The following is a 17,911-nucleotide window of genomic DNA, read 5'->3' on the forward strand; positions in this document are numbered from 1 at the left end:
GTAAATCAGAAACGCTAAAACAATTTCAAAGCTCATACGTGAAGCGACATTTTTAGCCCGACTATTTGAAGAATAGGGGAACTATCCTACTTGCCCCAGCGTCGGCGTGAGCGTTAGCGTTAGTGTCAGCGTCACACAAATGTTGAAGTTTGTGTACCACACCAAATATTTTCAAAGTCCATTGAGGTATTGCTTTCATATTATGCATACTAGTTTACCATCATAACCCCAGTCTGTAAAAAGGAGGAGGCAACTCTATCAAGCATTTTGCCTGAATTATGGCCCCTTTTCGACTTAGAATAATGTTAAAGTTTGCGTACCACCCCAAATATTTTCAAAGTCCAATGAGATATTGCTTTCATATTTTGCATACTTGTTTATTGTCATGACCCCAGTCTGTAAAAATGGAGGAGGCAACTCTATCAAGCATTTTGACTGAATTATGGTCCCTTTTCAACTTAGAATATGCTTATTGTAATGTTAAAGTTTTACTCATAGTTTATACTATCAAGCACTGAGAATAGTCGAGCTCACTGTCCTCTGACAGCTCTTGTGCATTAAACAGTTAAAGGAACCATCGCTATCTCAAACAGTAATTCCAAGTCAAATAAGTATGCAGTTTTATGCCTACGAAGGGAGGCATATGAGTTTTTAACTGTCTGTTTGTTTGTTCGTTCGTTCGTTAGTTTGTCACAATGTTAAACTTTTTGCATGTAGGCACTTTACTCGCGAACCATTGCACGAAAGACCTTCAGACTTCACTTGCTGATAGTACTTATTGAGAACACAAACGATACTGACTTTGGGTCACCAGGTCAAAAGTCACAGGGGCCAATGTTAACTTTTTGCATGAAGGCACTTTACTCGCGAACCACTGCACCCAGGACCTTCAATCTTCACTTGCTGATAGTACTTATTGAGTACACCACCCCTACTGACTTTTGGGTCACCAGGTCAAAGGTCAAGGTCACAGGGGCCAACGTTAACTTTTTGCATGAAGGCACTTCACTCGCAAGCCACTGCACCCAGGACCTTCAAACTTCACATGCTGATAGTACTTACCGAGTGCAACATCCCTACTGACTTCGGGGTCACCAGGTCAAAAGTCACGGTCACAGGGGCCAATGTTAACTTTTTTGCATGAAGGCACTTTACTCGCGAAACACTTCACCTAGGCCCTTCAAACTTCACTTGCTGATAGTACTTAATGAGTACACCACCCCTTCTGACTTTGGGGTCACCAGGACAAAGGTCAAGGTGTTGCGGGGGCATTTTCACCATTAGTGACAGCTCTAGTTTATTTTTGAGTCGGCTAAAGGCTGAAAGCCTTTTGACGAGTCCTTGCTATCCAACGATTCTCTAAATGGACCGAATAACATGTGAAGGGATGTAGTTCCATTAGATTTCTCAAATTTCAAACAGTTCACTGCATGAATGAAGTTAAGTTGTGTCAATTCCCTTTGCTATGACCAATATACGATGTAATCTGTCATATTTATGACTTGTAATTGTGCAATTCTCGAATGTAACTCATTAAGCATAAATGTGCATTTTAAGAATTGCGCAGGCTTACAAAGCTTGGGTAACATCCAGCGAAAGACAAAAAATAGTTCCAGCAGGGCTCCAGATAAGATGCGTATTAACGTAAATTACGTATAGAAATAATGCAAATACGCATGTCTAATAATTTCTAAGCGTATAAAAACGTATATAAAATTACAGAAACGCACACAATGCTTTTTTAAAAACAAAATCTGAATCGTCTGGATGCGTTAGGTAACATAGCCGATCAGCCTTAATTCTCCCACATTGAACGTAAACACGCATCGTATGATTTCTATAAACTTTGCGTGGGTTGAATTTTGCAGTCAGTAAACGGATAAATTAACGGAGGAAGAAGCTGTTACTGGTTTGTTTAGTTACTACTGATATTAAAAATGATTTTAATTCTTATTTTTCGAGAAATAAACAAATCAGCGAAACATTAAATTGTATTTTCTTGTAGTTTTTGAAATCGAAAGTAGATCGTCTATGTTTGGCGAAACGAAACAACCTTTTTATGAAAAGATTTAAATAAGAGGTAATTTAACCGTAAACTTCAATGTCAGATACTGCCAATTGCTGCTAAATGTCTTCGCTTCATCACAATTTGTAAAATATATTGTTCAAACTGGAGAAAAGTGTAATCGTATCCGGATATAATATTTTGGGTAAATATCGAGCTGTGTTATGAAATTTTAAGAAAAAAACTAAAAACAAACTGAAACTGGTAGACTATACTGTCAGTACATCAATCATTAGCCGACTCAGGCCATTCAGGCCTTTGATTGTTGTTGGTTTTGGATTATAACTTCACCTCATTCTATATCTTTTTTCTTTGGCTTGCTTGTTTAAATCCTGTATTGTACATTTTGTATTAATGATATTCTATGCTTGATAATGTTTGTTTAATGTTGTGTATAAACTGTATATATTATATTGAGGCCCACATGGCAGATGGGGAAACCCAATGTGTAGCCTCTGGAAATAAAGTTGTTACTTATTTACTTACTTGCACTGCAAGCTTAAATTGTGTGATGCAGTAAGGTCACATTTTAGAAATATTATTTGAACATACGAAAGAAACAGCAATATTTTCTGGTTTATTCAAAGGTGATCTACAACGTGATTCTACAACTGCCAAGGAACTTCGGCAGAAGAGCTGGTATATAGGGGAGTGGAGGGAGCAGATTGCAGTACAGTCAAACCTGTCTATAAAGACCACCCTTGGGAGAGTCAAAATGTGGTCTTTATTGGGAGGTGGTCATTATTCACAGGTTAAAATATACTGTAAAATTTAATGTAAAAATGGGAAACAAAACATGTGTTCTTTAGAGCCATGTTGTCTCTGTTCAGAGGTGGTCTTTAACTCCGGTTTGACAATATACATCTCAGTGGGAGTGGAACAGGCAGATTTCAATACAAACTACATCAGTGGGAAAAGCGCAATGAAGTTCAGCTGTTTCCAGCTTGAAACACATGGTATGATTTGTTTTTAGCTCAACTATATGAAGTATATGGAGAGCAATCCTACTTGATTCAAACTTAAAACAGTTGTTTCAAATCATCACCCAGATTATTTGACACAAGATCCATAAATCTGGCATCAATATATTATACATTATGCCCCATTTTTATGCCACCACTTTTGGGGGGCATATAGATTTGCCCTTGTCCGTCCTTCCGTCCGTCCTTCAGAGAATGTTGTGTCATGCATAGCTCCAAAAGTATTTGACGAAGAGTCACAAAACTTTACAGGAATGTTGGTCAGCATGTGTAGTTGTGCACCTGGGATTTCGCGTCTGGATTCATTCAGTCATGTAGGAGTAATGGCCCCTGACTTTATAAAAAGTGGTCATTGTAATGTTGTGTCGCGCCTAGCTCCAAAAGTATTTGACCTAGAGTCACCAAAGCTAACAGGAATGTTGGTTAGCATGTGCAGTTGTGCACCTGGGGTTTGGCATCTGGATTCAGTCAGTCATGCAGGAGTTATGGCCCCTAACTTAGTTAGAAATTGATTATTTTAATGTTGTGTTGCGCATAGCTCCAAAAGTATTTGACCTAGAGTCACCAAAGTTTAAAGGTATGTTGGTCAGCATGTGCAGTTGTGCAGTAAGGGTTTTGCGTCCAGATTCATTCAGTCTTGTAGGAGTTATGGCCCCTGACTTAGTTAAAAATTGGTCATTTTAATGTTGTGTTGTGTGTAGCTCCAAAAGTATTTGACCTAGAGTCACCAAAGTTTACAGGTATGTTGGTCAGCATGTGCAGTTGTGCACCTAGGGTATGCGTCCAGATTCATTCAGCCTTGTAGGAGTTATTGCCCCAGACTTAGTTAAAAATTGGTCATTTTAATGTTGTGTCGTGTGTAGCTCCAAAAGTATTTGACATAGAGTCACCAAAGTTTAAAGGAATGTTGGTCAGCATTTGCGGTTGTGCACCTGGGGTTTTGTGTCCGGATTCATTCAGTATTGTAGGAGTTATGGCCCCTGACCCAGGAAAAATTTTGTGTCGTTTGTCATGTAGTGGGGGCATCTGTGTCCCATGGACACATTTCTAGTTTTTTCTAAGAATTTCAGGTAAATTCATGATGCTATTTTTCTCTACCTTAATTATCACTAAGATAGTTCTTTACTTAATTAGCCATATGATGTGACACATGGTCCATTATTCTTGCAGAAATATTTCATGAATCATACGTAGTAAATGATTTGATGCTGTTCCATTTGAAAGCCCGCCCGCTTAGCTTAGTAGAGAGAGCATAGATATACAGATTGATTACAAGGTTGTGAGTTTGATACCTGGGCAGTGCATATGTTGTCTGTGATAATTTGAGAAAAGACACTGTGTCTGAAATCATTCATCCTCCACCGCTGATTCATTAGGAGAAGTTGGCAGTTACTTGCAGAGAACAGGTTTGTACTGGTACAGAATCCAGGCACATTGGTTAGATTAACTGCCTGCCAAATAACTGAAATATTCTTGAAAAAATTATGTTAAACCCAAACAAACTCGCCACTCGATCTTAGTTACTAAATACATTTTATTCAGACTTGCAGGAGTCATTAAGGTAGATCTGCACATTTGAATAATCTGAGGTGTTGGTGTGAAGTCATTAAAGAATAAAGACTAGATACCGAAATGAAAATCATTCAATAAATTGATAGCAGTATGTATGTAAATCTATTACAATGGCAAGTTTACTTTCCTTCTAAAGTTAAAATACTATATTGAAACATCTGAGACATTGAATTAATAAAAAAAATGGCTTTAAATCAGCTTAAAATGCTTGGAACTCTTTAATTATTGGCAAAATTATACCTTAAAATCAAGCACAAGTGCCTATAAAGTTTAGTTCACCATATTATAGGCCACATGTTCATTTACAACTGTGAGAAGTTTCATTAAAATATTGTATATTGTAGAAAAAATTCTGTTGATAAAAATGTTACTGAAATTGTTGCATTTTTTCCCATTATAAAATTTTCAAATCAGTCTAGGGAGAAAAAAATGGCCAAATTTTTAAATATATTCTGTTTTGGAAAATCAGGGTTTCATAGATACTACAAAAAATTTGACCTGAATGTGCAGAACTACCTTTAAAGGAAATTTTTATCTTAAAAGTTTTCTAAATTCATGTTATGCATACTTACATGGTTAGAAAAGCACTACTTTTAAGAGTACACGTGAATATTTATAACTAGATCATTATAAAGGGAGGTAATAAAAACAGTTGATTCAATAAAACATTCAAACTTTTGCCAAACATGAAAGAAAGTAATTATCAGAAATGGGATTTAACAAAAAATTAATGTATTTATGTTCATTAAACGGAAAAAGTAGCAGCCACATTTTAAACAAGGGCATTATCCGGAGCATAACTCCAAAAGTACTTGAGCGATTTTCTTCAAACTTCATACACTGATAGAACACCTTGCCTATTTTTTAGCTCACCTGTCACAAAGTGACAAGGTGAGCTTTTGTGATCGCGCGTTGTCCGTCGTCCCGTCGTCCGTTTAGTGCGTCCGTGCGTGCGTCGTAAACTTTGCTTGTAGACCACTCTAGAGTCACATTTTTCATGGATCTTTATGAAAGTGGTCAGAATGTTTATCTTGATGATATCTAGGTCAAGTTCGAAACTGGTCACGTGCCTTCAAAACTAGGTCAGTAGGTCTAAAAATAGAAAAACCTTGTACCTCTCTAGAGGCCATATATTACACAAGATAATTATGAAAATTGGTCAGATTGTTCACCTTGATGATATCTAGGTCAAGTTCGAAACTGGGTCACGTGCCTTCAAAAACTAGGTCAGTAGGTCTAAAAATAGAAAAACCTGTGACCTCTCTAGGGCCATATATTTCATAAGATCTTCATGAAAATTGGTCAAACGTTCACCTTGATGATATCTAGTCAATTCGAAACTGGTCACGTGCCATCAAAAACTAGGTCAGTAGGTCAAATATAGAAAAACCTTGTGACCTCTCTAAAGGCCATTTTTTTCATGGATCTGTAAGAAAGTTGTCTGAATGTTCGTCTTGATGATATCTAGGTCAAGTTCGAAACTGGGTCACGTGCGGTCAAAAACTAGTCATAGGTTTAAAAATAGAAAACCATTGTGACCACTCTAGAGGCCATATATTTCAATGAGATCTTCATGAAATTGTCAAATGTTCACCTGATGATAGCTAGGTCAAGTTTGAAAGTGGGTCACGTGCCATCCCAAACTAGGTCAGTAGGTCAAATAATAGAAAAACCTTGTGACCTCTCTAGAGGCCAATTTTTATGGGATCTGTATGAAAATTGGTCTGAATGTTCATCTTGATAAAATCTAGTCAAATTCGAAACTGGGTCACGTGCCTTCAAAAACTAGGTCAGTAGGTCAAAAATAGAAAAACCTTGCTAACTCTCTAAAGGCCATATTTTCATGGGATCTGTATGAAAATTGGTCTGAATGTTCATCTTGATGATATCTAGGTCAAGTTCGAAACAGGGTCATGTGCGGTCAAAAACTAGGTCAGTAGGTCTAAAAATAGAAAAACCTTGTTACCTCTCTAGAGGCCATACTTGTGAATGGATCTCCATAAAAATTGGTCAGAATGTTCACCTTGATGATATCTAGGTCAAATTTGAAACTGGGTCACGTGCCTTAAAAAAACTAGGTCAGTAGGTCAAGTAATAAAAAAACCTTGTGACCTCTCTTGAGGCCATACTTTTCATGGGATCTGTATGAAAGTTGGTCTAAATGTTCATCTTGATGATATCTAGGTCATGTTTGAAACTGGGTCAACTGCGGTCAAAAACTAGGTCAGTAGGTCTAAAATTATTAAAATCTTTTGACTTCTCTAGAGGCCATATTTTTCAATGGATCTTCATGAAAATTGATCTGAATTTTCACCTTGATGATATCTAGGTCAGTTTCGAAACTGGGTCACGTGCGGTCAAAATCTAGGCCAGTAGGTATAAAAATTGAAAAACCTTGTGACCTCTCTAGAGGCCATATTTTTCATGAGATCTTCATGAAAATTAGTGAGAATGTTCACCTTGATGATATCTAGGTAAAGTTCAAAACAGGGTCACATACCTTCGAAAACTAGGTCAATAGGTCAAATAATAGAAAAACCTTGTGACCTCTCTAGAGACCATATTTTTCAATGGATCTTCATGAAAATTGGTCAGAATTTTTATCTTGATAATATCTAGGTCAAGTTCAAAACTGGGTCATATGAGCTCAAAAACTAGGTCACTATGTCAAATAATAGAAAAAACGACGTCATACTCAAAACTGGGTCATGTGGGAAGAGGTGAGCGATTCAGGACCATCATGGTCCTCTTGTTGAGTTATTCCCCTTATCATTTTTCTTAAAAAATTTTGTCCGGAGCATATCTTCTTCATGCATGGAGGAATTTTGATATATCTTGGCACAAATGTTCACCACTACGAGGCGGAGTGTCATGCGCAAGAACCAGGTTCCTAGGTCTAAGGTCAAGGTCACAGAGGTCAATGATACAAGAATGAAAACCTTGTCCGGAGCATTTCTTCTTCATGCATAGAGGGATTTTGATTTAACTAGGCACAAATGTTCACCACCACGAGACGAAGTGTCGTGCGCAAGATCCAGGTCCCTAGGTCTAGGGTCAAGGTCACACTTAGAGGCCAAAGGTCAGATACAAGAATGACTTTGTCCGAAGCATTTCTTCTTCATGCATGGAGGGATTTTGATGTAACATGGCATAATTATACACCATCATGAGATGAAGTGTCATGCGCAGTTCCCTTCTTTAGAATTACTTCCCTTTGTTGTTACTTTAAATAGCTTTTATTGTAACTTTTTCATTACTAGTCGTATGGAAAAATCGCGACCACTTTTCTGTAGTGCAACATGCATGCTATTTTGAGGTGTATTTTGACCAATCTCTACCTGGTTAAGATTTTTGTGTGGACTTAACCATTTTTTTTTTCTTTTCTGTGGTACAACATAGATGTTGCTTTCCAATTTTAGTAGTATTTTAAGGTATCTTTACCTGGTAAGGAGTTTTTTTTTTTTGTTGACTTAGAAAAACAAAATTATGCCCCATTTTTGACTAAGTAGTTTTTTGTTAAGTTTTTGTATGCAATCAGGTATCTAAGTATCCACTAATGGGAATCGATTGAAACTCACTGTCATGATATGACATACAAAGCACAGGTTTAACCGTAACTCTACTTTGTATTTTTACAAAATTATACTTCTTTTTAGCTCACCTGTCACAAAGTGACAAGGTGAGCTTTTGTGATCGCGTGGTGTCCGTAGTCCATCCGTCCGTCCGTGCGTGCGTCCATGCGTAAACTTTTGCTCGTGACCACTCTAGAGGTCACATTTTTCATGGGATCTTTATGAATGTTGGTCAGAATGTTCATCTTGATGATATCTAGTTCAGGTTCGAAACTGGGTCACGTGCCATCAAAAACTAGGTCAGTAGGTCTAAAAATAGAAAAACCTTGTGACCTCTCTAGAGGCCATATATTTCACAAGATCTTCATGAAAATTGGTCAGAATGTTCACCTTGATGATATCTAGGTCAAGTTCGAAACTGGGTCACGTGCCCTCAAACACTAGGTCAGTAGGTCAAATAATAGAAAAACCTTGTGACCTCTCTAAAGGCCATATTTTTCATGGGATCTGTATGAAAGTAGGTCTGAATGTTTATCTTGATGATATCTAGGTCAAGTTTGAAACAGGGTCATGTGCGGTCAAAAACTAGGTCAGTAGGTCTAAAAATAGAAAAACCTTGTGACCTCTCTAGAGGCCATATATTTCATGAGATCTTCATGAAAATTGGTCAGAATGTTTACCTTGATGATATCTAGGTCAAGTTTGAAAGTGGGTCATGTGCCTTCAAAAACTAGGTCAGAAGGTCAAATAATAGAAAAACCTTGTGACCTCTCTAGAGGCCATATTTTTCATGGGATCTGTATGAAAGCTGGTCTGAATGTTCATCTTGATGATATCTAAATCAAGTTCGAAAGTGGGTCACGTGCCGTCGAAAACTAGGTCAGTAGGTCAAATAATAGAAAAACCTTGTGACCTCTCTAAAGGCCATATTTTTCATGTGATCTGTATGAAAATTGGTCTGAATATTCATCTTGATGATATCTAGTTCAAGTTCGAAACAGGGTCATGTGCGGTCAAAAACTAGGTCAGTAGGTCTAAAAATAGAAAAACCTTGTGACCTCTCTAAAGGCCATACTTGTGAATGGATCCCCATAAAAATTTGTCAGAATGTTCACCTTGATGATATCTAGGTCAAGTTTGAAACTGGGTCACATGCCGTAAAAAACTAGGTCAGTAGGTCAAATAATAAAAAAACCTTGTGACCTCTCTATAGGCCATATTTTTCATGAGATCTTCATGAAAATTAGTGAGAATGTTCACCTTGATGATATATAGGTCAAGTTCAAAAAAGGGTCACGTACCTTCGAAAACTAGGTCAAATAATAGAAAAGCCTTGTGACCTCTCTAGAGACCATATTTTTCAATGGATCTTCATGAAAATTGGTCAGAATTTTTATCTTGATAATACCTAGGTCAAGTTCAAAACTGGGTCACATGAGCTCAAAAACTAGGTCACTATGTCAAATAATAGAAAAAACGACGTCATACTCAAAACTTGGTCATGTTGGAAGAGGTGAGCGATTCAGGACCATCATGGTCCTCTTGTTATGACTTAACAGTTTTTGGTTAAATAAATATTTATTTTTATTTTGTTGGGTTTATTGTCGCACCGACACGATTTTAGGTCATATGGCGACTTTCCAGCTTTAATGGTGGAGGAAGACCCCAGGTGCCCCTCCGTGCATATTTCATCACGAGCAGGCACCTGGGTAGAACCACCGACCTTCCGTAAGCCCGTTAAATAAATAGGAAACAAATATATATGTAATAGACATCACAGGAGGCAGTAGAAAGTTAAATGTTATACATATATTTGTTTATATTACACATTTACTCATGAAGTTTTCTAAATGTTTGAGGTACAAGTAAACTTTATGCAATTCAGGTTGGTGAGAGGCAGCCCTCCTGCTGGCTTCTAGGTCAGTAGTTTTATTCAATAACAAAAAGCCACAAATATTATGCTGAAGACTAATATCCCACCCAGATTCCAAGAATGAAATTAGATTGTTAATCTTAGTTCTCTATTTTTCAGCGTATGCAATTTGGAAATCTTGAAAGTTATATGCAGTTGGGGATATCGTCAGTTGTATGCAGTCAGGAGATCATGACAGTTGTATGCAGTCAGGAGATCATGACAGTTGTATGCAATCCGGGGATCTTGACAGTTGTATGCAGTCAGGAGATCACGACAGTACTTTGCAGTCCAGGGATCTTGACAGTTGTATGCAGTCAGGAGATCACGACAGTACTTTGCAGTCCAGGGATCTTGACAGTTGTATGCAGTCAGGAGATCTTGGATCTTGGATCTTTTTGTACTGTTGACATTCTCAAGATTCTGTCTTAAAAAAAACTTACTTGGACAGCTTAAAAGCTTCTCTATAACTTGCCTGTGCCATTCTTAAGTAGAAGACATGTGTATGAATATTTAGTTCTGGCATGCCATACTTGAGCAATTGAGTTTTGGAAAGGTGGCAATTTGAATGTTTACAGTGGTCTCTGTAAACTATTATTAGGCAACTGGTTCAGCTGGCCGGTCAGGGACGTCCAATGCCCAGACTGCTGGTGCCGCAAACCCCACTGACGGGACAACTAGTTTGGCTGGCTGGTCCAGGTCCTCACAGACCCAGACAGCTGGTTCTGCAAACCCCATGGATGTCGGCAGGAATGGAGTTCACTATATGGAGTGAGAAGAAACTGAAATTACAAAACTGTTTTGATTAGAGATGACAACCGCACTGACAGGACAACGGGTTCGGCTGGTGGTCTGGGTTGTCCAGTGCCCAGACTGCTGGTGCTGCGAACCCAAATGACAGGACAACAGGTTCGGCTGGCCGGTTTGGGTCCTCACAGACCCAGACTGCTGGTGCCGCGAACCCTACAGATGTCAATAGAAATGGACATGGTTTGCACAGGCCATGAAAAATCCTTGAATTTGATGCCTACTTCTTGAAAAGTACTTGTATTTTGTAACAGTCAGAAACTACTTGAAAACTACTTGAATTTAGGAAAAAACGTACAAAAGATGGCAAATAGTCCTTAAATTCATCGGATGCGAAGTAAAAACGGACAAACATTATAAATGAACCAAAATAAACTAAAAAACGACGAAAAAAAAAACAAACGTTACCGCCATTAGGGCCTGCCATGGAGTCAATGATAGTACGGTACGGTACTGTACTTTACGGGTTTTATGCTCTTTCAAGTAATTTTCACATTGTAATTTATCCGCGATGCGTTGAAGGTAAATCTTGTGTTACATTGTTTAATTTTGTCCTAAATTGGATTTAAATTGGTTATTTCATGTCTCAGCAACAGTGACATTGCGCCCATTTTAGTCCTTGAAAATGGAGAAAAACTACTTGAAAACTCCTTGAAAACTACTTGAATTGTTTTTTGGAAGGTCTGTATGAACATCGATGGAGTTCACCATATGGAGTCGAAAGAAACTGAAAGCACAAAAGTTTTTGATTAGTGATGACAACCGCACTGACAGGAGCACTGGTTTGGCTGGCCGGTCTTGGGTGTCAAATGCCCAGACTGCTGGTGCCGCGAACCCCACCGACAGAACAACTGGTTTGGCTGGCCGGTTTGGGTCCTCACAGACCCAGACTGCTGGTGCCGCAAACCCCATGGATGTCCGCGGCTCTCATCTGGTGGAAGAAACGGCTACAAGTAGTGAGCAGCATAGAAACAAGCATTCTAGAAAACGAGAATGTGATTCCAATCGTGACCAGGTTGGTGACCTTGATGGTGGTCATTGGGATACGTAGGATTTGATAAACAGGCGGGGAACTGCAGAAAGGGCATGAATAAAGGACAGGGCGGGTATCTTGGAAGAGGCGCATTTGATAAACAGGGCGGGAGTGATAGTTCTGTGAGATATTGTTCTGGAGATTGCAGTGGGCGTGATTCTTATCACCCGCACCCTGGGAGTTCAGTAGTAGAGGTTGACAGAGCAGATTTCAGAGATGATAGGAAGACAGACAGAGCACAGACACAGAGACGATAGCCGTCGAAGCCACCAGCGTCTTGACTGAGACTTTTATAATTATTGTAATAAAACTTGGTTGAATTTGTGAATGGATGGAACACAAATGGTCTCTCAGATAATTTTATTTTTAGAGCAAATTTTATTGATAAACTTCATTTTGATGTGATTGTTATTTCAGAAACACACCTAACAGGTGATAAGATAATTGAACTGTCTATGTATTTCATGGATACAATAGAAAAAATATATTCACATAAATGCACAAACTGGTTCAGGTGGAGTTTCTAGGAGTTTGTATTTTTGTAAAAAGGTCATTTGCAGAACATTTTAGTATTGAAATTTTAGACATAAGCTATGAGGGAATTTTATGGTTAAGTTTTAAATCTAAAAAAGTTTTGAGAACATTTTTACTGTTTGTGCTTGCTTTTTGCCACAAATGGGATCTTCTTCATATGTGGAGATCATGATCATTTTGACCAACAGTTAAGTAATATGTATGAATATCAGAAATTTGGTAAATTGTTTATTCATCAGTAGATCAGGTGTAAGAGATAACTGGCAAAGTTCTGTACCATTTGAATTTGTAGATGATTCTGAGATTTGTACTTCTAGCCCTGTTTTAGTTTTAAATATGTGGAAAACAGACTTCTATAACTTACACTGAATACTGACATGTTTATTGATGGATTACAAATAAGGCGTAAAAAAAAAAAATTGTTTGTTTCCGGTATCCCGACCTACCCTAAATTTTTGGCCCGACCCTAAATGTTTTTATGGCCTTGGAGAATATTTTTTTCAACTTTTTAACAAAAAGATGCAAAACTGCACTTTTTATGCTTTAAACATGGCCAGTGATGTTAGAAATCAACTTACTGATGCTCTAAAGGCATAACCCCCTTATTTGTAATCATTTTTTGACAAAAAAGTATTTTCCGAAAAGTCTCCCTTAATAAAAAAAATTTCCAAAAAAAAGAAAAATTCCGACCTAACTACCCTATTTTTTTTTTAGCATGTTACCGGAAACAAAGAATTTTTTTTTGTAGGCCTAAGGAAAGCAATGTATATATAGATAATTGTACTGATCAAGACATATTCACATTGTTTGATGTTAAAACTGCTATTTTTAATGTTAAAAATAATAGAGCAATGAGAAATGATGAAATACCAAGTATAGGTTTTAAATATGAGGCACAGTATTTGCATTTGATGTTTAATTTCTGTTATAACACCGGCAAAGTACCAAAAGCTTTGGGTAAAAGTATTATTAACCCTGTACTGAAAGAATCTACAACCACTACTAAGGATCCATTGTATTACATGGGTATTTCTATCATACCAGTCATACACAAAATTATTGTTCATTGTTAAATAAGAAACTTACCTCTTTTGTTCAAACAAACTGTATTTTATTTGAAGGCCAAAATGGCTTCAGTAAAAGTCGAAGTACCATTGATCATCTATCGACTTTAACAAGTACTGTTGATACATGGTGTAAAATGAAGTTGTTGACATATTGTTCATTTATAGACTTAAGGAAGGCTTATGACTGTATAAATGGCAAATTTTATGGTGTAAATAAGATAGCATTTTAGGGAATCAGTTATTAAATGCCATAAAATGTTTGTACAACAATGTTATGTGCTCAGTTAGAGTTAATAGGTTTCTTACAGAATGGTTCCATATAAACACAGGGTTGAAACAATGCTGTGCATTATCACCAATGCTCTTGAATCTTTTGTAAATGACCTTGCTGTTAAGCTAGATTCATTGATTAAAGGTATTGATATTTATGGTACAAACTGTTCAGTTTTGTTCTTTGCTGATGATTGAGTATATTGATAACAGATAATCCTGAAAATCTGCAATGTCTTCTGAATGTATTACCGGTAATTAATACTTGCCATGGTGTGTTGATAATAGAATGAATATAAATGTTGACAGATCAAAGATAGTATATTTTAGAAATGGGTCTCTCAGTAGAAATGATTTTATATATGACTTTAGATGTGAGAATTCAGTGGTTGAGTATGCCTCTCGGTATAAGTACCTTGGTCTTATTTTGACTGAACACATGGATTTTCTCAGTCACAGCAAAATGTTTAGCAAAGTCTGCTGGGAGAGCCCTTGGTTTACTTATAGCGAAGGCATGTTCAGTTGGTGGATTTCTGTAATTGACGTTTACTAAGATTTACGAGTCAACCGTTGTACCGATTATCACTTATGTTTCTGGTATATGAACTATAATTGAAGAAGATTTCGGTTGTATTAATGGTATCTAACATAGAGCAGCTAGATATTTTGTGCTGCAGTAAATAGAGATATTGGGCGGCAGCCAATGACTTGTAAGGTTAAGAAAACACTTGTACAGTTATGGTCTAGATTAGTAAATGTGTCAAGTGACAGAATAAACAGGAAAATATTTGCATGGTCTAAAAATGCTAGTAATAGAAAACTGCAAAAATTGAAATTTTAAAGCTGTTAAATTGTTTTTAAAATGTAACTTCTGGTTCTATTGGATCTTTGAGTCCATTCAACATATGTGTAATAGTTTCCCTTAAGCCGGTGCTAGAGGGTGTGAGAGGTGTTGCACATTTCATTGCCTCTCATGAACAGACTCAATCAAACCGAGTCTGCTATTATTCTGCTTGGTTGCATTCTTTGCTTCCAAATGATCTTTTTACAGAATTTATTAAGTGAACATGTACAGATTGGCCAGTTTTCCTCAAGACATGAGAAATGTGAAAAATTGATTCCTAGACTATATGAAGACTATGTTAATTCATGACATGCAAAAATTAACCGAGTAAATGCTCAAAGGGGAAACAACAGATTGTCAATCACATATTTGTCTGGCTTAAAGCGTAGCTTCTTGAAATAACACCCCAACAATTATTTGAAATATTGTTAATCAACAAAAGTACTGACAGTGTTTACATGTTTATTTCTTAACTATAGAAACCAAACTAGAAATATAACAAGAATGTCAAAATATAAATCTTTATATTTAATAAAAACACCCGAAGGATTTTTAATTCACAGACCACAAATTTGTAGATCGAGCTTTAAAAATAAAGAACAAATGTGAGACCTATCAGACATTATTTCAAGTATTAGGAAAACTTATTAATATACACATTACATTAACATCAGACTGTCCAATATTTAACACCCAAGTGGGAGAGGTAGTGTTAAGTCTGCTTCAAGGACATATTCTTGAAACCCCCCCCCCCCCCCCCCCCCGAGTTAACTTGACGCATGGCATGCACATTTTTAAATATAAATGTTATTTCATTAACTACTAGATCTTTCATGGTACTTATGAATTGATTTTCACTACATACTAAGTATTGCTTCAGTAAATTTAATTAATTGAAGTGACTTTAATATAGTACAATGATATTTTAAGAATTGCCATGTGAAAGGTGTCAGTGTGAAGTTTTCAGCCACTGTGATCTTCATTTAGGGAACTGAAGCCATTGTTGCTACACTGTATCTATTTTTATATGTGTCGAAAACTGAGATACTATATATAATTCACATGTATAAATTTTTATTTTTTTAGGGTTATAGATCACAATAGTATGTTGTTTTGTGATTGGTATTTCAGTGCCATACTGAAAATGTTAAAACACAATGTCAAGTCATATATTTTGGTTTAGTGGGGTGTATTACAGCTCTCCAATACATTTTGGTCCGATCGTGTCACCTAGTTGTCACTTTGGCAATCATGTAATCAATTCAGGTAATTATAGTTACCAAATCAAGCTCCAATTTTGTACTTGCTCTTATTGCTTTAAAGAAACATTACACATTTCAGTGTACTGTATCACAAAACATAAATGTATAGAGTGTAGTTTTAAATGATAACTTTTAAATTTTAAGTGTTGTATGTTGTACATATATCTCCTATAACTCTGTTTACAGTGGCAGTGTATAAATATTCATCTGTGCTGATGATAATAAATAAACAAATAAATAAATACAATGTCACTGTAAATTTGAAATGTTTCAAGAAATGTTTTTACAAGAGAGAGTGAAATAAGAAAATAACCATCATTCAGTTTTTTTCTAATGGAAGTAAGCTATGAATATATTTGAACAAAGGTCAGTCATTTTTTTGGTTTGGACCTGTCAAAAATAATGATGGATGTGACTTTGACAGAAAGAAGATCACAAACTGGGCACCCTGGAAAATTGAAATATGTTGTTTAAATAAATTCTTCTTTTTTTTTCAGTCTTGTAAAAAAAAAATTTCGAATGACCTCTCTTTCATGAATGTTGATAATTGTTTTTATCAAAGGCCTGTAAATTGACATGGATTTTATTAAATTTTCATATTGTTTAATTGCTTTTACATAAATTTTTAAACTGATTAATGTATTGTGAAAACGATACACTTGGGCTAATTATAGGGAATTTTTGTATGTCTGTCTTTGAATTTTTGTATGTCAGACTTTGAATTTTTGTAATAATGCACACCAACTGACAGTCGGTATATACATGGAGGCTTGTTGTGTGCCAAAATAAAAAAAATCTAATTATATTCTTTCTACAGTAGATATTGAGTTTACATGAATAGAACATACAGCAAAAATAATGGATTGGCATGCTTGATTTTTTGGTGAATCTGCTTTATAAATTCACAACAATTCGATCACCATTTTCCTAATAAGAGTCTGATGTAACATCATATTTTAAGGATTTACTGTGTAAAGAAATGTTAATTTTCACAAAAGATTCAACAGTTGTAAAAGTACCAATATTGCGTCATGTATTTTACTTAAATTATAACCCCATGTACTGACTGGCCAATAGGAATAAGGTCAGTAATTCGGTCGAAAATGTGCTTCCGTGGTGTAGTCGAAAGAAGTCCATAATAAATAGATCCTAATTTTCCCATTTTCTGCGCAAATTCGTGTAGAACGAGTGCTTTAATCACAACTTTTCGCTACTAGAATACATTCTGCATGAAATGAGACGGTTTTCATATTCATACAACCCAGATGGCAAGTTTTACAGATCGAAAGTAGGTGTTTATTGCGCGGAGGAGAGCAAGTATGTGCCATTTGTAGGGTAGCTGACCACAACTGACTGGCATTTCACTAGGAACTATTCAACCCCCTATTTTCTTTTCATTTTTTCGTTAATTTTTGATAGAACTTTCATGAAAAATTGGTGCAGGAAAAAGTGATGTTCTCTAAAGATACGTAAAGACGACATGAAGTTGTCGTTTTTTATATGAAACAAAGAAGGATTTGAATTACTGACCTTTAACCAATAGCTAAAGCGAACAACTGAAATTCTGGCTGATTTTCCAACAAATTTAAGAACTGTTCATGGAAGATGGTCTGTTAATCTTGAGAATGGATTCATTGTTGGCTATACAAGACATAATTATAAGATTCTAATTTACCAACATGTACATTTACTTATTTAAATAATTTTTTTTTTTCATTTTGATAATTTTCAAAAAGAATTAAGAAATGTATTCTGAAATTGCAGTGTGTAATTACCGAAGATCAACTTGTCTTGAAATGTGTATGGTCAGGGGTTGTCTGAATAAATTTACTCAAGACTTCTACATAAGTATATCTGTCCTTCCAAAGAAATATTTACATTTTATTATTGAATCTTGCAAAATATTGCAGAAACATCTGTCCTGTAGATCATTTGATATAATGTGCTTTTTAAGACAAGAGTTTGTTCTTTGTTCAGAAACCAAATTTCAAAA

At 36.2% G+C, this 17,911-nt stretch overlaps 1 long non-coding RNA gene across 10 annotated transcripts in view; it reads left to right on the forward strand.

The window, feature by feature from the left end:
* Nucleotides 1-17,176, forward strand: part of LOC123540678 (uncharacterized) — a 28,708-nt gene extending 11,532 nt beyond the window's left edge. For all 10 annotated transcript variants that reach the window (XR_008367937.1, XR_006684249.2, XR_006684257.2 and 7 more), the window contains 2 exons: nt 2,653-3,021; nt 10,222-17,176. This is a non-coding gene — a long non-coding RNA (uncharacterized LOC123540678). The remainder of the gene's footprint in view (nt 1-2,652; nt 3,022-10,221) is intronic.
* The last annotated feature ends 735 nt before the right edge of the window (nt 17,177-17,911 follow it).

This window comes from Mercenaria mercenaria, chromosome 16 (assembly GCF_021730395.1).
Source record: "Mercenaria mercenaria strain notata chromosome 16, MADL_Memer_1, whole genome shotgun sequence".
Lineage (NCBI taxonomy): Eukaryota > Metazoa > Mollusca > Bivalvia > Venerida > Veneridae > Mercenaria > Mercenaria mercenaria.